Source organism: Micrasema longulum, unplaced genomic scaffold (genome assembly GCF_059751315.1).
Source record: "Micrasema longulum isolate JH-2025_06_02 unplaced genomic scaffold, ASM5975131v1 h1tg000786l, whole genome shotgun sequence".
NCBI lineage: Eukaryota > Metazoa > Arthropoda > Insecta > Trichoptera > Brachycentridae > Micrasema > Micrasema longulum.
This window is the reverse complement of record NW_028277978.1, coordinates 244,131-268,339: the sequence shown is the minus strand read 5'-3', so window position 1 is coordinate 268,339 and position 24,209 is coordinate 244,131. Positions and strand designations below refer to the sequence as shown.

The 24,209-nt window shown below is 31.7% G+C and overlaps 1 non-coding gene across 1 annotated transcript; it reads right to left on the bottom strand.

Annotated features, from left to right (window-relative positions):
* Positions 1 to 486: 486 nt before the first annotated feature.
* On the bottom strand, positions 487 to 560 carry TRNAT-AGU (transfer RNA threonine (anticodon AGU)). The gene has a single exon. It is a non-coding gene; the product is annotated as a tRNA-Thr (tRNA).
* Positions 561 to 24,209: the final 23,649 nt, after the last annotated feature.

Below are 24,209 nucleotides of genomic sequence, written 5' to 3'. Positions count from 1 at the left end.
TCGATGTATAGCTGTTTCGTTTTCCGCACCCCATTGCTGAACTGATCTGGTTATTTTTTTAAGTAAAGTATTATAATAAAATTTCCTGTGTTGGTATTTTCCCCGTCACTTTTTTATTTTATTATATTTGTACACCGTACGTCCGAAGACGATAGATAAAACTAAGCGCCTTTTTCGGTTATCGGATTGTTCTGGTTCTCAAAAGAAACAATGTATCAAAAAAAGCAAAACGATAGAGACACGCATTGGTGTTGTATCATTGGGTAATTATCCATACTACAAAAATAAATCATTGGCCTTATGCCCTAATCCAGGGAGAAAATACTGAAATGTTAAGTATACAGAAAAATGATACTGCATTTTCTCTTAATTTATTTTAAAACATGTTATTTTACAATCGTGTCTGTTTGTATAAAAAAAAATATTAACGTACTTTTTTATTTTTATGTGTGTTACAAAAACGAGGAACGTTATCAATGTTCCTCTAGGCCCCGACGAGATTCGAACTCGTGATCTCCTGTTTACTAGACAGGCGCTTTAACCAACTAAGCCACGGCGCCTCTTTTATGGTCTGTAAAATAAACAATGTGTTGCAAATCAGTATTTTTATCGATATTTACGTGAGGTGAAGTAGTGCAGAGCTAATTTTATTGAAGCGCGTAAATTCTTATCTTCTTGGCGATAAAACATTATGCCGAAACAATACATGTATTTTTACAATCGGAAAATATTTTTTAATTGATATATTTATTTACAGTAGCGAAATATTACATGATACGAATGAAATGGGTTTTAGAAAAAATAATCCAAAATCATAACTTTGAAAAAATATATTAAAAAAATATGTCCCGAAAATTTCTTCATTGAGTTAATTATTTGGGATAGTCGCTAAATGTGCATCTTGAGTGGTTTGTGCTATGTATAAGTGCCGCATGTAATGTATGTATATTTATGTTTGTGTATGTTTTATATGTGCGTTCATGTGTGTGCGTGGATAACTCGGGTGTACATTCGGTATTTTTATTTATTACCAATGAAAAAAAGATAATAAAACATATGAAATAAAACTCTATGAAAAAAAAAAGGTAAACAATTATTCTTTTCTCACTTGAATTTCTTATTAATTAATTTTTTTGTTACATTTAGTGTATAAATCTTTTGCTTAATTTATGAAAACTAAATTGGTCTTTTTATGTAAGAAAATCGTTGTTTTTAATACTTTTTATGTATGACTGTATGTTTTCTGAATAAAATAAAAGTTTTAAAAAATCCACAGAAAATTGTTTTCACGCGATGCGTAGAAGGTGAATTGGTTAAGCTGGATGAATTTCACCCTCCATGATAAAGCTTTCAGATCTTCAGAAAAGTCAACAGAACAAAATTGCCTTAAGGCAATATGCCCGCCCTTATATTTTGATAAATTGTACTATAAAGAGACGGCCTCCATAGTGTGGTGGTTAAGATACTCGAGTCACGCACGGATGGTTCCGGGTTCGATTCCCAACCATAACACAAAAATTTAAAAGTGGGTTTTCTCAATCTTGGGTGTTCTGCACTGTAATTCACCACTGTAATTGGGCTTTCTGGCCTATTGTGGTGCTAAAAAGATGTTGAGTCAAAATTAAGTGTGAAATGAATAAACAGATGCAAGAGTTGAGGAAATGTGGGTTATTTAACATTGGCAGAATGGTGAAAGTTACACGGTGTGTAAAATGGCCACTTAAACCTGCCAATTACAGGTCACAAGCCCTGCAAATGCCTAGACTTCCATATTGCCTTCTAGAAATGTTTTTCTTCTCTGTTGCAACAAATTTAGAAAAAAAAGTTTAACTCGCAGGCTAAACAAGCACATAAAAATATTATGGTAAAACAACGAATGAATTAAAATAATATTTATTTATTAATTATCATTATATAACATACACAAAATTATAATTTATGCAAAGTTGCTTTGACTGTCTAACTAGGGTTATTTAACCCGTTCTAAGACAGTCAACAAAATATAAAAAAACAGTAATCAATATATAGAAACAGTTATAAAGATACAGGACAAAGTGAAAAACAAAGAAAAAAATGCAGTAAAAACATAGTAAAATGTAATAAAAACATAGTAAAATTGTAGTAAAAACAAAGTAAAAATGTAGTTAAAACATAATTAAAATGTAGTAAAAACATGGTAAAAATGTATCAAAAAAATAATAAAAACAAAGTAATAAATGCAGTAAAAACAAAGTAAAAACCACTTTAACCAGCTATTGATAGGTCATCATGCCTAAACTATATATTACCTTATCTAAAATGTTTTTCATCTCTGTTGTAATATGTTAATATTAACAGCTCCCCAGGGTATTAAATCCAGTCCTTGTCTACGAAAATTCGGACAAACTCAAAATATTGTTGATAAATTACCTGGTCCATGAAGAAGTATAGAAATTTAAAAAATAATATTTTCAGGCGTTGCCTAGTATGTAGGTGAAATAATTCAATTAGATGAATCTCACCCGCATAAATAAAGGTTTCAGCTCTTTAACTTCACAAACATCAACATATGAAAAAATTGAAGCAATATAGATGTTCAAATATAGGCGGAATGGTGAATGTTACACAGTGTGTAGAGTGGCCACTTAAACCAGCCATTGACAGGTCATAAGCTCTGTAGATGCCTAGACTTATGTATTACCTTATCTTAAATGTTCTTCATCTCTGTTGTAATATGTTAGTAGTAAAAACCATTAAAATATATAAATATTTCAATGAAAATATTTTGAAACTCAGTAAAATGCAAAATAAAAAATATGAACTCTCATTCAATACCAACTATTCAGTTGTGAAGTAGTCAGTTTTGCCTTAAACCATCAATTTAAATTAGTTCTTGGATATAAGTTATGAGAAGATTAATTTAAATCTCATTTAAATTCGCGGCTTGAGCAAAGTTCGACGTCAATTAATGTTCGAGTTGGTTCCTCTACCTGCCGAGTGGAGTTGGGTGAAGATTTGCCCCTAGTTACGTGTACTCCCTCAACTCGAGAAGCTCTATGAAAACTCAATCAGAGCTGTGCTGTGCTATGTTGTGCTGTTGTCTCCTAGCGCAAGATGTGTCGTGTACTCAATGTACTGTACAGCTATTTGAAGCCTAGCAAACATTACACTTCAGTTCAAGCGTTGAAAACATGCCACTTAAACGACGTATTTAGATCGACACGCATTTTAACAGAGATGGGAAAGGGGGAATTTTAACAAAATACAGCCTAAACAATGTTTTGAGTATGTGCAAATGCTTGCAGACAGGCTAGATTTCCTCCCTAGGGAGTTATTTAGATCTAAATTTGTCGCAACAGAGAAAAAAAACATTTTTTAGGAGGTAGTATGAAAGTCTAGGCATTTACAGGGCTTATGACCTTTCATTGGCTGGTCTAAGTAGCCACTCACCATTCTGCCTATGTTTTAACATCCACATTTCCCTAACTCTTCCATCTGTTGACTTAAGTGAAAAAAAAGAGCTGAAACCTTTATTATGTGGGTGCGATTCATCCGGCTGAACCATTTCACCTACTAGGCAACGCTTGAAAATATTTTTTCAATTTATTAAATTATTTTTCCGGTTAGTTTAATCAAGAAGAAGAATTAGGTAAATGTGGATGTTTAAACATAGGCAGAATGGTAAATGTTACACTGTGTGTAAAGTGGTCACTTAAACAAACCAATGACGGGTCATGAGCCCTTAAAATGCGTTGATTTATTTATTACCATCTCAAAAATGTTTTCTCTTTCTGTTGCAACAAATTTAAGTCTGAATAACTACCAAGGTAGAAAATCCATCCTGTCTACATACATTTGGACATACTCAAAACATTGTCGATGGAATTTGTAGATTAGACTATTTCATATAATCCGATCGGTATGCTCCAAGGCTCTAAGCAATAAACACTCAGATTTAGGAGACCTGCAATTTCAATTATATAAACAATTGCTAATAAAATATTTTAATGCTACTATAGAATTGTTTTTCTGTTATTTTACTTGTATTTTTTTTTCTTTGCATTATTCATTTGGTATACATTAGTTACAAATACAAAAAAAATTGTTACATAAGCACAAAAAAAACATACCATAACGGCATGGCATGTGTGTGGGTACATATTTTATTAATTTTAAATTTAAATAAAGGCTACTGGAAGAATACGATAGATATAAAAAAATAAGTGCAAGAACACAAGTTTTTGTCAATAAAAAGGAGAAAACTAAAGTTAAACTATATGCTAACAACTAAAAAATTAACATTTTTAATTTTTGTAAGTTTTTTTATAAGTTTATCGAAACAAATCCAAATAATTCATCTCTCTTATATTGTCTTTATGAAATGCATTGAACAGTTTTGCACCTATAAAACATCTTCAAATTAAGTGTGCCAGAGTCTTGATTTAGAATAAGAGATTTTAATTTAACTATGTAATCTTTTAATAGATCTTTTACATTTTTTAGAAAAAACATGTTTTAAACATAGCTTGTAATAATGTGATGGTGAATATCGTAGGCAACTGAAATGGCTCAAAATTAGACAGCGGAGAGACCATCACTCCCTCTCACCTCTGTTCAATGTACTTCATAGTCCTAACGCTCCTATATACCTGCGTGAACAATTTCAACGCTTATCAGTTCATGGTTTACCTCTTCGTTCTTATTCTCAAGGCACTCTCTTAATACCCATCCACAACTCCTCTTTCTTCTCTAACTCATATAGTGTCCATGCGGCTCGACTGTGGTATCATCTCTCATCCACCATCAAAGATGTTACTACATTATCTCTGTTTAAATCACATCTGAAGAAACATCTCCTTTCTCTTCCTTAATCTCTCCTCCTTTCCTTTTCCCTCTTTTTTTCTTTTTACACTAAGTAATAGTTCTGATTGAAGTTAATTTATAAACAAATACGTTAATTTCTATTTTTATATATCTTTGGCTTTTTAATATTTTTTTTTCTATTGAATGGTCTGTAATTTGAATTATAAAAATGAAACTTTTTTTTTATTGGTTGGTTGGAAGAAATTACCATTTGGCAATAAGCTCGCCAATGTACAAATAACATTATGTACAAAAGTCAAATAAATATTAGATTTCTCGTAGCTTTAAAAGTTTAGCTTCTTGAAATAATTGGTTGGAGGGAAAACTTGAAATTTTATAAAGTATAATTTTAATAATTAGTTTTTGTATGGTTTCTAACGGTTGAGTTATTTTAGGCTCCTTACCATGCCATTATTTAATAAAAAAGATAAGACTCTACAAGAGCATGTTTTACCAGTTTTCTACTGTTTGGATGAACATAACTAGTATAACGTTTGAACACATAGGTCAAATATCTCAATTCGTTAACAATTATTTCAATATGATTAGTCCATTTAAGTCTAGCGTTACTCCCAAAATACTGTTTCAACTTTTCAGTTTTAATTTTTTCACATTAATAATATAAATCAAGGTAACAGTATTTATTATAAAGCAAAGTTAAGGTCTGATTTGAAGTACGTTCATAAAATCAATATTTGAAGTACATTCTCAGTAAGTCTTTAATGTTTTATGGTAGTACCGTTTATTCCAGAGCGTATTTTTTATTATTATTATCTATTACCGTAGAATTAAGAATAATCTAGAAACCGCATACGCACATCAAATACAAGGCGACTAAACTACTCATAAATGAGTAGGTTTACGTTTTGACCCATTAGTTTCTTTGTAGACGTCGCTCAGTACGTAACTCCTGATTTGAATTCAACTATGCCGTGTTGTGTCCTTTTCAAATGTAGAAATACTGCAAGGATGTTAAAAAAACAGGATGGTAGCATATTCTGTATTTAGCGGACGAATGTTTAAGTAGCAAATGCACTACTTAAAAATTGAATTATTTTTTTAAAGTTTTTTTGGCCCTGAAAAACCGTGTATATCAATCTGTCGATTTCACAAACTAAATTACACTCTTCTCATTTTAAAGAAGTATAAAAAACTTAAAAGAAATACGAAAATACTTTCCATTGAAGACATATATATATATATATATATATATATATAAAGAACATTGATTCCCCAAAAAAGAAAATCTTCTCGTATGAAAACTAAAATTTCATGATTTTCCGAAAAAAATATTTCCAAATAATTACCGTGAGTAAAGCTTGCTTCTTTTCAAATCTCAATCAAGAAGAAATAACGAATAAAAGTTATCAAATCAGATTTTTAACTCAAATTGGCTCTATTCATCCAGAAAAATAATATTTCTTCCTTCGTTAGAAATACAAGGGAAGTTGAATAATAAAAGACGTACATTTCTCTCCGAGAAAAATGACTGTTATTTTGTATCTGTTCTAGCGCAGGTTAAGCATCTTACAAAAGTTCAACCGTCCTACTCGCCCTTCTTTATCTTTCTTCAAGGATTCTAATGTCTTTGAATATAATATTTAAGGAAATCCCGTAGATTTTGGAATACCGAGAAATTTCCGTTACAAAACTAAGGTTTAATTATCGCCTGATTTATGTGAAATTATTTCCATATCCGGGCTGATTAAGGGTAAAAATCTATAAATAAAACCAGCATGAGCGTTTTTTTCTGAAAAAAAACTCACAAAAGATAATCGAGTAAAGTCCACCTCGTAATCGTCAGTTGGCGCGTTCACCTACCATGTTTAATAAAAACATAAATATAGTTCTTTTGATTCCTTTTCTTTTTGTACCCATCAGATGTATCTGACGTTGGTAATCACTTCTCTCTGGAATGCTTGTAAGAGCGGCAAAACCAACATGGGGGTGCTCTCCTGCGTTAATGCATCAAATATATTATGGTGCTATTGAACCTCTTGTTACCTATGCGGACAGCTTATGGGGTGAAGCGGTAAAAAAGAAATGCAATAAGAAAAAACTTGACAGCTTACAAAGACAATTTGCTATAAGATCTTGTAGAGGGTACATAACCATTTCACTCATCTCTGCTCAAACTCTAACAGGGTTTACACCGTTAGACCTTAAAATTCAAGAAAGGAAGGACATTTATAATGTCAAGAAATTTGGTAAGCTGTATTCCATTCCAGATGATCGCAAGTATTAAGGAACTGCAAACTATTTCGATTTACCTCACCCGACTATTGCATGATCTAGTTTCTATATTGATCACTGCACAACGTTCAATTACAAAGATCAAACATTGGTATTTAAGTAAATTGTTTTTAGTATTGTAAGCATTATTTATGAACACCCTTGTGAAAGAATTCCCGAAAGTATTCTTTAACTTGACAAAGATATACCTCCTTATGCTCCCAATGAAATTAGAATCTTTGTGGATGGTAGCCTGCTCGACGGCAAAGTGGGAGTGGCATTCGTTCCTTTTGAGAGTGGTAAAAATTAACAGGCAGAACATTTAAATTAGATAATTTCTGCTCAGTTTTCCAGGCTGAACTACTTGCAATACCAAAAGCTCTCAAATGGTTGTTAAAAAAACCATCAGAGAGATGGGTTGTGGCAAAAATATTATCAGATTGTCGTTCGGGCGTTCAAGCTATAACGGATACTCGGTCGATAAATCCATTCATTGTAGATATTCAGAATAAAATTAAGCATCTAAAAATAAGAAGGATGAACATTCAAATATGCTGGATAAAAGGACATGCTGGTATCAAAGGAAATGAGAGAGCGAAAGAACGAGCAAGAGCCGCAACTTGTAAAAGAACGTCACATTTCTTCTCAGAATTCCCCTTAGTTTTGCTAAACGCTGTTTAAAACAAAATACGCAGCAGCGTTGGTAGGATCATTACCGCGTTTCTTCTACAGGTAAAATCACTAAAATATTTTTCCCAACGCTGGCTGATGCAACAAACTTCCGTCATCATCACCAAAGTACTTTCGAAACGACCCAAATTTTTACCGGACACGGAGCTATGAGAAGTTATCTATATAGGTTTAAATTAAGGAATGATGACTATTGTCCATGCGATGATATTTTTTCACAGAGTATCAAACATCTGTTATTTCAATGCCCATTTTTCAGTTTGCAACGCCATAATCTTGAAGCAGAATGCAGAAAAGATGGAATATCCTTAACAGATATCCACACTGTAGTTAAAAGTAGTTATCACGCGCCATTGTTCTTGAACTTTGCAACAATGGTGATTGGACTCATAAAGGTAATAAACCAAAATCAGTAATCGAACATCCCATTTCCAAGACAAACAAAAACGATTTTTCCGATTACTTTAGCCCTGTACATGACACGTAAGGCTACTAAATACAAGAGTCCAAATATATAATAAAAAAATAAAAAAATAAAAATCGCTTCTAAAAAGGCCTGTTTTGCGCTGGCCGGAACAACTCTTCCACACGTCTCATTTCGGCCTAGTCTTTTATGTTGCGCAGCCAAGACGTTTGCCTTTTGTCAGGTTCACGTTGTTCCTCAATCTTGCCCATAAGTATATGTTGAATGATTTTATATTTGTCACCGCGCGGGATGTGACCCAAATAAGAGATCTTAAAGACCTCAATACATTTTAATAATTGTCCGTTGTCATTAGCTCTCCTCAGGACCTCTATAGTGTTGACCAAGTTTGTCAGCGGCAGGCGGAACATTCTTCTGTAAATCTACATCTAGAATGCCCCCAACCAGTTCATAGTGTGTTCTTTCAAAGTCCAGGTTTCTGAGCCATACAATAGAACAGATCAAATATAACACATCAACGTTTTTTTGATGAAGGTACTTTAATAGTTAAATTTTAAAGACCATTTTCAAGGAGTTGTTAAAAACAAAGTGTGTTTCGAACTTAGGAACTCTAATCTGTGGGTCCACGACACTGGAGCCACGTGACCCCAATCCAATTCTTAAATTTGATCTTGACCTCCCGGGTTTTGATTCATTGCAAAGTTGATTTATTTGTTTTGAAGGTGGTTTAACACTACAATATTTCATTGTCCCTGGACTAGAACCTGGGGTGTAAGACTAATCATCTCGCCTTTACGCAACAGATAATCGAGATATGTTGCATTTGGTTTAAAATTGGTTTTAAGGTTTTTAATGGTTCTTTTTGCCTATGCCAAGAATCTTCAGAACAGTTAACAAAATCTCAAATTTATTTCAAATGAAACATTTTGTAATTTTTGCCACTTACAAATTTAATATATTATAACACAACTAGTTTCAGGTATTCTGAATTACCCATCATCAGGTGTAAGTATAAACTTGACTAAAAAATATATACACAGATTAGTACTTAAGTACTGATAGGATCGAGTGGAAGGAGCAAAGCAATGTGAGGTGGAGGGTGTGGGGTTTTTTAATTATGGGGAATATTGATAGCAGGGGTAAAGAATTTTAGAATATTCCCCCCTGCTATCAATATTCCCCATAATAAAAAAAAACCCACACCCTCCACCACACATTGCCTTGCTCCTTTCACCCGACCCTATCAGTACCTTAGTTAAGTTTATATATATTTAAGTTAAGTTTATATTTACACCTGATGATGGGTAATTCAGAATACCTGAAATTAGTTGTGTTTTAATGTATGAAACTCTTATGTGGTAAAAGTTACAAAGTGTTTTATTTTAAATAAATCCAAAATGTTTTTCCAAAAAACAAATGCTGAAACAATAAATTATATAACAAAATCTCACTTTACAGTATTGTTAATGTTTTGCCACAGCAAGGGCAAGTACTTGAAAAGCAAGCGATGTTATCGCTCCTTTCTTAAAGATGACACGCTTTCCAAGTCTGTCAAGATCTTGCCATGACCATGCCTACTGTATTTTAAAATCTTTTCTCTGATAGTTTCTACGATTCCAAGATTGTAAAGATTGTTTAGGTAGAGATTCTTTAAATTATTTAGGCTTAGTTTAATTGAACACGTTTTTTGTGAATAATTGCAATCTATAAGAGGCTCTCTATGTCTGTTGATAGGCTCGATTAAAAAATGCATCAGATGTGCAAAGGTGTTTGATAATGATGCATCAAAAAATCATCATGGATCATCATTCATATTAGTTAGACTGCAAATTAGTAAATATATTGTACGACAATAATGTTAATTTACAAAATTATTATGATAGAGATGCACTGCATGTCACTGCCCTAGTTCTTGTATGTTAAATATACCATTTTTATAAAATTGAGTTATGAATGCCAACATGTTCATTATCATATCACGCGTCCATGCGGCAAAATAATTATTATTAATTCCGCAACTAAATAGTATTTTTAGCATTTTTTGAGTGCTAATCTCCTCTTACTGAATTTACTTATTTGACTTTGAACACAAATAAAATGCCTTTTGTAAAATTTTCAAAATGGTCTATTGAACATACAAACGTTAAACATTTGCGCAAGAACAATAATAATTATTAAAATCGTGTTGTAGTAGAGTGGAATTCGAACCTCAGACGTTGAATCTGTAAGCCCTAATACTACAACGAGACCACAGCGTAGTTCGTACACAATATTAAATATCATTTATTTTGTGTTATCATTGAATAAATCCATTATATTTGAAATTTAAATAGTGAAAATATTAAAATTTATTTCAACAGAGAGGGAAAAACTTTCTGAGAAGGGAATATGGAAGTTTAGGCTTTTACAGGGCTTATGACCTGTCATTGGCTGGTTTAAGTGGCCACTTTACACCCTGTGTAACATTCACCATTCTGCTTGTTTGTTTTCAGGCGTTGCCTAGTAGGTGATTTGGTTCAGCCGGATGAATCTCACCCACGTGATAAAGGTTTCAGCTCTTTTACTTTACAAAAGTCAACAGATGGAAGAGTTTAGGAAATGTGGATGTTCAAACATGGGCAGAATGGTGAATGTTACACAAGGTGTAAAGTGGCCACTTAAACCAGCCAATGACTGGTCATAAGCTCTGTATATGCCTAGACTTCTATATTCCCTTCTCAGAATTTTTTTCCCTCTCTGTTGAAATAAATTTAAATATGAACAACTTCCTAGGGAGGAAACCCAGCCAGTCTGCAAGCTTTTGGACATAATCAAACATTGTAGTAAGAATATATTATTTTTTAATACAATTTTAAAAACATACAATAAACGTTTATGAACAAAATTATGCTGAATTCGAAACCTTTTCAGAATTATCGAAGTTAACGGTTTTGGCATAAAGCTTACCAAGTCCTTGAAGAAAAAGGTTTCTTGTGATATAACTACTGTTGAAATACTATTATCATCTTATAAATCTAAGAATGGCTTAATATTCCAATCACGTGGCCACAGGACGATAAAATCAATAATCTGTTTTGTAAAGTTATGTTCCAAGTGCTTTTACAAATTGCCAACTTCTTAACTGCGAGTTATATTAAAGAGCAAAATTCAAACTGTGAAAAACATATGCTTAACATTTTAAAGCAGAATAAATTTTGCTCATTTAATTAACTTAAATATTACAATTCGAAATATTTTTACAGCACGAAATGAAAAACTTATCATACTCCAAAAATTGTAAAATTAATGTACACTAGATTAAAAACTAAGGGCTCCCTGTCTGTTCCCCGAATAACAAATTACTTCGGAGAGCGAAGATTGAATTGCAATATTCCAAGATTGTTCAATGATCTCCCACAAACCATCATTAACATGAAAAATCTTCAAATGAAAAAAAAAGAACTGAAGAAATATCTTCTAGATACTTTATAGTGCCTGTTTTTAAATAAATCGGTAAAATATAAATAAAATAAATGTAATATAAACCTGTCATAAAAACAATGTGTCCCACCGAAAAGTCTTTAGACTTAGTGGGTAAAGAATTATTATATGTATTTTTTAATTATAAAATAAACGCTGCTCTGCAGCATTGAAACTGAAAAGTTTTTTTAGACAAATGAAAATACATACAATAAATTATACTGAAAAACATCCCTGACACGTATTAATGCATATTTATTTTCACAATTTCATATCTAAAGGGTAATGAATATAAAAGAAGGGCGTCAATTTTTATGTGTTAAACTAATAGTGTCATTGATCTATATACGTTATACCCACAAATACACTCAACACTATCCTATGAAATTGCCATGCTTCGATTGATTCAAGAGCTTTTCTTTAAAAACTTTTAACAATCCCTTCTTTTGTACTTACGCTTTTAGTATTTTTAACATTATAAATAACAAAAAAATGATATGCATTTGATGTATGGAAAACAAAACCTCGCCAAAAATAAAAATACAACACAATTTGCTTTATAATAAAGACGTCGACAGCAATAAAAACCATGTTTGTGCACTAAATCACTCGAAAACAAAATACGTAACATTTAAAATTAGTAATAAAACTATATGTAATTTAAATTTTTCCTTAATTATTCACAGCTGTAATTAAATTGACCAAATTTTGAATATTGAACGTATTTTTCAATCGTTGAGAAGATTCAATTAAATATTTAGGAATTTATATAGATGGGAATTTAAGATGGACTTATCAAATTGATCATATTATAAATAAATTGAAAAAGCAAATTTACTTTTTTAAAACTATGAGAAATATAATAAGCCTAAAAGAACTTGTAAAAATGGATAACGCAATAACTCAATCAGTTTAGGAATATGGGATAATTGGATGGGGATGTGCAAATGACACACTGATCAAGCAAATAATAATTGCACAAAAACCTTTAATAAAAAATATCTTTTGAGTCGCAATCAGAACTAGTTCCCTCGGTATATTTGAAAATGTTAATGTAAAATCTATAAAACAACTTTATGTAAAGCTTTGTTACTATACGCACGTAAATATTATTCTCTACCTTCCGTTACAAATACAAGATTTACTAGATACTCCACCCTGATGCTGCAAAAAATAAATAAATAAATACAACCTTCGGTCAAAGAGGATTGGCCTACTATTCTGTTAAAGTGTACAATCTATTTCCATTATCCATAAGGAAAACTAGTTAGTTCTCACAAAATGAAATTGCTATTAAGAAATGGATAGTAGAGGTGGGTTGCGCATGGATCGATGTGTGGATCAAGCCAAATAGGTAAAACGTGTGTACTGTTTATAAAATTTGTTCTATTTGTCTATATAAATTGGTTATGATTTTTAAGATTTTTTTAGTTTTTATTGTTTATTATGTTAATGATAATTTGATTAATTGGATTGATTACGTTTTATTTATTGTTATTTTTATGTTAAATGTGTTTAATAGCTAATCTAAGGCATGTTTCACATTTTTTTTAAATGTTTCCCTCGGCACGGGACACCCCAGTGAGGGAACATTATTCTGGATAAAAAAAAGAATACAAGCAATGTAAAAGTAAAAATTAATAAATAAATAAGGAAATATTTCTAAGCTATGACAAGTTCCCTACGACCCACCAAACTAAAATAATAAACACACCAGAGTATTGTTGCTTTAGAGGGTACTCTTTGTATAGTAAGACTTTGTATAGTAAGATTAGATAGCGCAAAGGCTATAATGGTCTTTCTATTTCGATTTTTCTCAAAGTCTTCGGTCGTTGCTGAGCGCAGTTATACAGTCCACTAGTTACACAGATCCTTTATTTAGTAGACATCGACAGCCTTAATTTTATTGAATTGGCTGCAGCACCAGCACACATTTTTCCAATTATTTTTGCACAGACCTAATATTTTTTTTATTTTTTTTTATTTTATTTTTTTTATTTTATTTTTAATTTTTTTTTTATTTCAGTAAAATGGCTATAAAGTGCAGAGCCAATTCTACAATATAAACATAAAAACATGAACATAAATATAAATATAAACAAAAATATAACAATAAACATAAATATAACAATAAACATAAATATAACAATAAACATAAATATTAACATTAAAAAAAATATATATATTGCAGCACTTATGGTGGTCTTAACATATCGCGCCATCCCTTGAACAAGGGTGATTGGATCCACTCTGCAGTGGCTTGGAGAATTTCGTTATTAGACTTTTTTAGGCGTTCCCATAGGCTCCAGGCTCTTTGGCGAAGCAGGGCAGCGAAGGTGTTTATTCGTCCAGCTGTAAACATTTCAGAGGCACTGCAGTACCTAGGCAATCCGAATAATTGTCGGTATGAGTTGTTATACGTGATCCTTAATTTATTCCACGCTCCTTGCGTATAGTTGTTCCAAAGTTCCGCTGTATACATGGACGTCAAATACGAAGTAAAAATGATTTTCTTCACTTCGTCACTGCATTGAAAGAAGCGTCTCGCTAGCATAGAGGCCCTGACATTAATGGCTCTTCTCTGTCTCTCTATGTCCTGATCGTCTTTACAATTATCAGTCAGTATGTGCCCTAGATATTTGACTTTTGCAGTTACCGTTAAACTGTTGTTGTCTAGGAATACAGGTGGTGATGGGTGCACGAACTCAGAACGTGACGTCTTGTGTTTAAATATAAGTACGGCAGATTTTTTTGCATTGTATATCATATTATGGTCAATTGCATACTTTTCGCAAATATTGAGCAACGATCTCATACTATTAATAGATGGAGTCAATAATACCATATCATCTGCATAACTAATATTGTTAGCGCAGACGCCGTTAACATGACATCCGACTTTGGATAAATTAAGAAGCACGGTGAGATCATCCATGTATAAATTAAAAAGTGCCGGAGACAGACAACCTCCTTCTAATGTTATATGCCTTATTATGCCTTAGTTATAAAACACGAATCTACGACTCTATGCCAAAGAGTTATCCACAAATTCTTCCGAGAGACCAGCGATTGTATCCAAATTTAATCATACCCTATCATAAATTCGCACCCCCGGAACGTAAAAAACTATACCTAAATTTATCTGCGTACGGAAAGGATTCACAGGGTCCTTGACATGTTTGAAAATATTAAAACATATTCCAGTCACTTGCTACGTGACGCCAAGATGATTCTTCCGACGCTTTGCTGATTTGCGATCTGCAAGTCCAGGGGCTTGCAGGAATCACAAATTAAATATACTTAACCAACAAACAACAAACAAACAAACCATCACGCCGTTTCTCCAAAAGGGTAGGCAGAGAGGATAGAACGCCATATCACTCTATCTTTGTTTCTATTCCTACTTTTGACATGTCCGTCTTCAAGTATTTGACAGACTTGATCGTGCCAGTTCTTTCTCGGCCTTCCTCGTTTTCTGCATCCATCGAAATTCGCATCGTAGATCCTTTTATTAGTAAGGATTAGTATATAACCACTTACCGACTTTTTTAGTCTACCGGTATCGAGCCGTACTCGTCTCTTCGTCGGGACACTCAATTCACCAACATGCAAATACTAATGATGTAATGGTGCAGGTATATTTAAGTATTTACATGTTGGTGTAGTGAGTGTCCTGACAAAGAGACGGGTAGGTTTTGAAACCGGTAGGCTAAAAAAGTCAAGAAAAAGGCAAGAAGTCATATACTTATATTTACTAACATTACTTAAAATGTTTCACCGCAAAGTGAATATAAATAATAAATATAATTAAATCAATGAATATTTGCTCTTCCAGTATCAGAAATCAGACCCGTTTCTCATGTCGGGAGTAACACAGAGGGCTGACCTCCAGTTGTTGTTATTATTAATATTTAATGTTTTTATTGTACGTACAAATATGTTATATTTGTACTAAGGTTTATTTTATTAAGTGACTGTAAGTCAACTATAACTATTTTTGTCGTTTTGTTAGAAATAAGTTTGGATTTCAGATTGTGTGGTAATAAGGGTTGAAAATGACAATCAACCAATCGTCGCATAAGTGTGAGGGGAAAGAGAGAAGGACACGCTCGGGTAACTCCATTAAAAGGGCCGCAGCCCTTAGAATTAAGTGAGTTGTCAATCAGTTGTCAATAAGTCATTGGTAAGTAGTTATTAGGTGAGTTGTCGGTTAATTACGCCTACGTCGTTTCTACACACGCGGCGCCATACTGTGGATGAAATTTCAAAAAACCCTCAGTAATAACGCGTAACCTAGAGAGGAGCCCAAACGTAGGAAAACCATTCTATGACTATTGGGTATTAAGTAAGCTACAGTTTGCAGCAAAAAAATGGGCCGTACTCAGTTCGAAAATTGCCAAATGGATAATAATTTGCATTGTAAATACTTTTAATTATATAGATGTGTATTTATTATTGCAAGGAAATTTCAATTTATTTTTCTATAATTCGCCTGTATTTATTTTATAAAACTGAAAATACATGTTAGTGTTTATTTTTTTTATTACTCTTTTTTTTCACAATATACTTATGTTACATTTATTGATACATAAATCCCAACTCCATGGAACCAAAGTCCTGTGTTGAGTTTGTTTGTTTGTCAGTCACATCTCTGAAACGGCGAGTCATAGCGGCCTGAAATTTTAACACGTCATTTGAGATGCGATTTCAAGGTTAACGTTGCTATTTTCGAGTTAAATTTAAATCGATCTCTACTCCATAAAAACTCAAACTTTAAATAGATGCCTAGTGCGGCTCTGAATATATTGCCTCAAATCAACTGTCATTTTCAACAGTAAACATACATTCATTCAAAAATTTATCCCCTAAATTGAGAAAAAATAGTATTATAAGTAAATACGTTGATATAAGGAAAAATTTTGAGCAACATAATACACTGTCGGGACAATAAATGCCAAAAATCAATGTAAATCAATTACCTGTGAAAACTGTCTCCTTTAACACATTTGATGCTCCTACTGCTGCAACCAAACATACTGCAATTCGCCATAGTCGATTTTTATTTATTATAACGTAAATATCCAAGTTATTTACAAACAAAGCCAAGCACAGCTACAAAAGCCTCCGATCGCACCGTTATGTTTATGTTGTCAAAAAAAACAAAATGGCCACCAATTGGTTGCTAACAAACAAACCAACATCGCTTGCGTTCTATGAAACATAGTGATAGGGCGTCTCTCTAGGTTAAGCATAATTACCCTGGGAAAAAAACCGAATTAAGTGGTTTTTAAAACTTTCATTTTAAAAAAATAAAAAAGTTTTTTAGTGTAGTATTATAGCCTATGTAATTAAAAGTATATGTTTGCCTATGTGTTTATTTATTTCGGTCAATAGCGCATAATGGCAGCTTGACAGCTACGCAAAATGGGTCGTACACTAAATGTTTGGTATTGCATTTTTAGTTCGCTCTGACGCTTGGGCAAATACAGTTGTGTATTAAGTAACTTTTGGAGAAATTTACAAAAACTGGTTATGGCTGACGTTGTTCTATGTATTCTTCATTAAATTTATTTAACTATATCAAATTATCATAAGCTAGTGAGATTTAAACCTCCATTAAACGAATTTATTTGCAAGTTCAACAAAGATACATTAAAAAATTAACAAACCATCGCTTACATTCATTAAACATATCCTCAATTATAGAACTCCAGCATCTTTCATTAATTATATAAAATAAGTGTGTTGCTAAATTAAATCAATTTAAGTAATAATAAAGATTCAGTTAAAGAAAAGAAAAAAAAGGAACATATAAGATGTTATAAAATAAACTGAAATTAATTGACCTACACAAAAATTAAGACAAGCCGTTGGATTTAAGAAAAACAATTATATTTTATTAATATCATTTGCTCTATCATGATAAATGTTAATGTAAGCTTTTTTTCTATTTTGTTATAGTTATATGTTTAAAAAAAATATTATACCTGCAAATTTCTATCGTAAAAATTGTCTTCATTAAGGAATCCTTCCTTCAAACCTTATTTTATATCGCAATACCATCCATCTGTCCTATATAATTCACCAAATACAAATTTCAATTTTTTTATTTTATTTTATTTTTTTCAAATAAAATTTCACGCAATAGTTAATAAATAGACCAACTAACAGTTTAAAAACTTATAATTTGTAACAGTATACAAGTAGCCTGTTACATGAAAGTAGAAAGAACTCCGTAGAAAAAATATACAAGATGGCATTCTTCCACTTCTGCTAGTAGCTTGCGCAATAGCCACTAAGAAACTTATCCGACAGTAAGTTACACAATTACTTGGAACGTTTTCCCCCTCTTCAGAAATAAAAAACCGGATATGATTATTTCATTTCCGTCGATTGTATACAGATTTATATCCTGGCGTAAAACTTGCAATCGTTATTACGAGCTATGGGTTCCATAAAACATGACCTGAGTTATCAAAATAAATCAAAATGTTCACTTAACCACAGGCGTTTTTAAACGAACATTAAAGACATTTTTTTCTCCAAACTAGGTTGTAGTCCTGTGATAATATTGTGGACTCATAGACCAAAGGTCTAGGCTCACATCCAACCGTACCACAACTCGTACATAATAATTATATGATAATTCAAATATTTCGGAAAATAATGAGAACTCTAGCAGATTTTTCTATTTTTTAATGCGTACTGTACATCCAATAAAATATAGTCATAACTCAAAAATAAGAATTTCCAGGAGAGATAAAATCCTTAAGTAATGCGTTGTCATCATGGAGTTTTTTACGTTTATATTCTCAACGTTTAAAGCAATATTGATGTATCATATACATGTATGTAAATTTGACTTAAAAATGCTACAAACGTTGTTAAAGAAAAAAATTAAAATATAACGCTGTTCGAGAAAGGCGGCATTCAATTGCGTATTGGTAAATGTGTGTATGTCATATAGTCATCAAGCGGGTAAATTACAAAGCTAAAATTTGGTCCATTTTTCAGCGTATTTTTCTTTATCTCCTGAGGTATCAACCTTGTTGGGTCCGCGACGTTGGCGGTCACTGCTTCAAAACCATTTCTGTCCTGCTCTTCTCTTATATTCCGCAGCCAGGACGACTGCTTATTGATGTACTCAGCGTAGTGATGCGTGGTTTCCCGTTGCCTTCTCTGGTGATTTTTTTTGTCGGGGTAATCTTTCCTTAGCTGGTTAGGAGGCGTCAGAAACTCGCCTTTCATTCTCTCGTTATCTGCTGCGATCATACTTTTATAAGTGTAATCCCATTGCCTAGGATTCGCGACCTGGACGCTAATGAGTTGGACTAGTTAGTAGTGTTGCCGGTGGAATGCAACTGGGCGGTCGCAGCATTATATATAATGACATCCTCCAGCAAAATGTAACTCACTGCGATCCTACTGACAGCTCAAATCCCATGCATTTGAGATTTTTTTATCATACTTTCTATTTATCTTAAATCATTTTTATTATTTATGACTATTTTATTAGATGTTTGGTATATTTAATTTTTCTAAATATCGAAACTAAACGTCAAATCGTTTACAAGTAAGGTTTTGTTATTCAAGTAAAAATGCTTGACACCTTGAAAGTAACACGATTTGTTAGACCATAATCATTTTTTTTTTTAAATTTCATTAAAATAAATTGTTTTGGTTTGCGTAAAAAATAATTTTCTATGCGAAAAAATAATAATTTTAGTATTAAGAATCAACCTGAAATATTTGTTCATTTTTTGTACCTTACTTCAGGTTCATTGATTTTAATTAAGCCATTTCATTAATCCTTGTGTAATAATTCAAATAAGACACAATTATCGCAGGAGTTAATCTCCCTGAAGACGGAAATTGGGACTGTCATTCTATAAGATTAGACTATTAAAAGAAAGTGTTGGTTCGGGAAATTGGTTTTAATCAGCTTCATTCTCATTTCATCTTGACGTTTATATCTCTGGAATTCAAATAAGCACTTCTGCCGGACGAATATTTCAAACTTTTAATGAAAAAATATCGGGAGGCGATGAAAGAAAATGTTAATTACGCGTCAGAATTATAGATAAAAGAGATGTTATATCAGTTATGAACACAACCGAATAACTTAAAATAAATGTAACCTTGAAATAAAAACAAAATAAAGAAATTGGTCACAAATATTTAAAACAGCAATCTCATCATTTGATATTAAGGTGATTCTAAACGAAAATAGATGGCTCGGCCCTTTTATCATTTATCTTATTTTTTGTTTTGTAGACCATTTTTTAAAAAGGACCTAAATTATATTGTTATCGTATTTGTTACAATTAATATAGTGTAAAGTTTTTGCAAACTAAGTTTTGTAAAATTCCCATTGAAAATAAAGGTAAAACTGGCATTCTTCAATAAAAAAAAATTAAATGCGCCATCTATGAATAATTAAATTCTTATTTTCGTTTTAAATCACCTTTATCATTACTAGTAAAAATTCGTCACCTTTAAGTATATTTTTTACATTCAGTTAAATAAATTGTTATGATTTCAAAAGTATAATTCTCATTTATATTAAAAGAATTAAATTTGTGGTCAAATAATTTATTAAATGTAACTTAAAACTGAATTAAACCAATTATCGACATTTCTATGTCTTCCGGCTTCTAGACGTTTCCGTCTCTTTGTCAGGACACAAACTAAACTTACATGCAAATCCCATTATATACCTTTGCTATAGTAGTTTCAGAAAAATATAAAACCAACGTGCTGATATGATATATGCTTTTGGTAACTAACACTAACCTGCACCGATTATAATTTATGAAAATGATTGATATTGTTAGAGAGATAGTTCAAATGAAGAGATGGGGAGAATTGTTCCATTGTTATGGTCATTATATATCTAGTAAACTCATACTTGCCCCTTATCTCTCACAAAAAACATTTAAAACAAAAATTAATAATACATTTTTCATTAAGTCATGTATGAGTTTTTTATAGGCGTTTTCAATAACAAACGTTGAACTAAAATAATGACTTGGCTTAAGTATTTTCTTTATTTACGAAGTTCTTAACAACATGTTTATTTTCATAAACCCTTATTGTTTCAAAGTTTATTTTTTCGAAGAGAAATAATCAATTTATGAAGACAGAAACAGTATTATTAATTTATTAGTCAAACAAACAACTTACATAAAGCGATAAGCGGCGGTGATAAAGACAACTTGGTAGCAGTGACGAATGGTGGTTTTAATTACAGGCAAGCTGTAAAAAAATAAAATATTTGTACCTACATAGAAGGTACATAATATAATGTAAGTAATAGATAATATAAATTGATGTTTTTCTGTATTTCTGTGTCATACAACAACTCTCATTCATGAAACGACGTAACTTTGTGATATATTATATTATATAGATATATTATCCATTACTTTAATACATAACTAATTTCAAAATAAATAAAAAAAAGCACTGCGAATTCAGTCGATATTAAATATTAAATTGAAATGTCAACTCGCCGAATTGTTCAAAAATTAATAGTGCTAAAAATAGCCGCGTCGAGTGCCATATGTCCTGCAATATGACGCATGATAGTAAATGGTCTTATGTCGAAAATACCATCACAAAGAAAAATGGCCCTTTAGAAATAATTGAAATTCTGTTTTCCAAATCAAGAATCTTCAAATAATTTGTGTAATCTGCAAGTTTAATCTAGGAGAAAAAATCCGTACTGGGGTTAAGACATTAAAAATATAGTATACTTATTTGTGTGAAAAAATAAGCTGGAATAATCGGTTAGTTTTTTGGCTCACCGCAGGCAGTGGGCGCGTTTTATTATTATTTATATTTATATTAGGATAAAGATACAAACGGTGGAAATGATTTAAAATTACAGTAAAACATTATTATGGTTAGTCAAATATTATGGTAAGCTGCGCATAATCGCTTCTATACGCGATTTGCCCCTGCTCGGTGGTCAATTTTTAGCTAACTACTGGGGGGATAAGTACTGGTGCGGGTGAGAAAATTAATGTTAAATAAGGGTGGTAAAAATATATGTAAAATTATGAATAAAAATATACAAGTACATAACATCGGCGCAACCAATATTAGTTTTATTTGTTGCGTGAATTAACATGCCAAGCTTTCCTTTTCAATAATAAAAAAATAATAATATTTTGCTTTAAACTCAGTTTTGTACCTATATATAAACAGAATCATTTCCACAGTTTAAGGAAACCACCCCTTCTACCAAAGGGCTAAAAGCTTATTATAATGAATATGGAATCCCTACAAGACGGAGAATATGAAATTTAAGGTGAAGCCAATATTGTGAGAAAAAACAGACAATTTGCGTAATGTTGAAAATGGTAAATAAAATGGTTATAGTGGGTCAACAGGATAAAAAAAACGAAAGGAGGGTGGAATGGAAAAAGAAAATAATACAGAACGCAATATTGACGCAATCGTAAATACTGGTAAAATGATAATTATTTTTCAAATAATGAGATATTTATAGGTAAATTTAATTAAAATTATTATGACAAAAACAGCGTTTAAAGTCAAAGTTTTTTTGTTCAACATTGAGTATCAACATAAGTTTTCTCCCTTTTTTTCAAATTTAAAAATAAGTACCAAAAGGAAAACAGATTGGTAAAATGGTACACTTTTCGAAAAAAAAATTCTGCTCTACAAGAGTATCAATTTGTTTTTACGTTACATGGATTATTTTATTTGATTGTAAGCCTTCGAAATGGAATGTCATGTAGACAAATAGGGGGTTTTTGATACCCTGTCAGTTCGCGTTCAATCGAGGGAACATTTATATACATTTTTTTAAATATTAGAGTTGCTTATTTTTTGGTTTACTTTTATGCACAAGGCTTATATTAACTGCAAAAGGTATGTTCCTTCTAATTACTCTGACTGTAGTGTGAGGATCTGGTGGAATAATGAGTTGTGGCATTGTTAAGGAACTTCTTTGCATTTGTTTAAGAAGAGAAAATCACAGAATACTCATTTAAAAGAAGCCGGACTATTGACAGGCATCAACAGACCTTCCGTTCCACTTTGAGAGCGTCCGGCATTTTGTGTCCTATTTTTATTTATTCCAACAATTACCTTTGCTATTTTTACCAGGTATGATATAACCTAATGCGATAAGTCCTTATTGCTGTTACCATATCTTCTAGGTCCTTATCCAGACTTCTACATTGCGCCTCTAGCTGCATTCGCTCTAAGCTGAAAATGGGACATCAACAAATGAGGGACATCTTGGGGTATCTCGTCATCACAAAGATAGCTATTATAATCAAAGGAATAAAGGAGACAGCGAACAAGGAGACAAAATTAGAATAGATTAATGACTGATATTTTGTAAAATGATGAAAGAGAATTATCGGGGTTAGAATTAAATAAGAATGCCTTTCTCGAAAATCACCAGGAAAGTTTTATTATAAAACTTTAACCCAGGTATAGAAGTGAACATTAGTTGCGTCTGTTTTGAGAACAAGATGACAGATTACAACAATTTCTTCAATCAAATATTCTACGTGAAAAAATTTGTAAGTTATTGTTTACGTTTATTTAAAACGCCGTGAGTAAAGACTCTCATATACATATTTATGGAAACAGGTGGTTACAGCGCAGCGTTTCGAAATATTTCAAAAATTTGATCGAATTAGAGTAAAAAATTAATAACGATGTGATTTAACTTATTTTAAGACATTATTTCATCTGGGATTACGAAATATTTTTTTAATGAAAAGTATGTAACAGGCGCACGGAACAAGATAAGAAGGCGAGTTTTTACCAAAGTTTTTGCATTTATTTCTCATGGAATTTTAAAGGTTTTAATTTGAGGTATCAATAGTTAGGCACCATGGCGCAGTTGATTAGAAGGCTTACTGTAAAACTGGCGTCACGAGATTCCCTGCTAGTTGCAAGATAAAAAATTCAAAAAAGATTTTTTTCTCAATTGGTCTGGGTGTTGTGGTCTATTTTTTATAGATATATATTTCCTCACTTTAAACAAATTTAAAGAAAATGTTAGAACCCTAATTAAAAATAATAAACATAATTCAATCTAACTGTACCCAACAAATATAATTTTTGTACACTTTATAACTGTAATTATTTTCTCTTGTTTGAAAGAAGAAAAAAGGGAGGACTGATAGCTCTGTATTACTCTGTACGGATCCGCCGGCGAAAAGATTTTTAAGTCAAGTAAACAAAAAACTTTTTCTTTAATTTTTTATATTATTCAATTATTATTGTAATATTTTATTTATTTTTTAGGTGTGGAATGATGCGGAGTGCCTATTTCAATGTACGCTTTTTTTATTTTGTGATGTAAAGAAAACTATAATTGCCCTATAATTTTGGTTTATTTGAAAATATTTATTTTTTGTTGTAATGGTTGTTGTTTTATATCAATAAATAAAATAAATAAATAACCTCCTTCCATATTCCCTCTTTCCCACCTGCTAACAAGCCTCTGAATAAAGACTTATTGGGTTAATTCTTTAAAATTAAAAAAAAACATTTAATGTTTTAGGAATTTACCTAA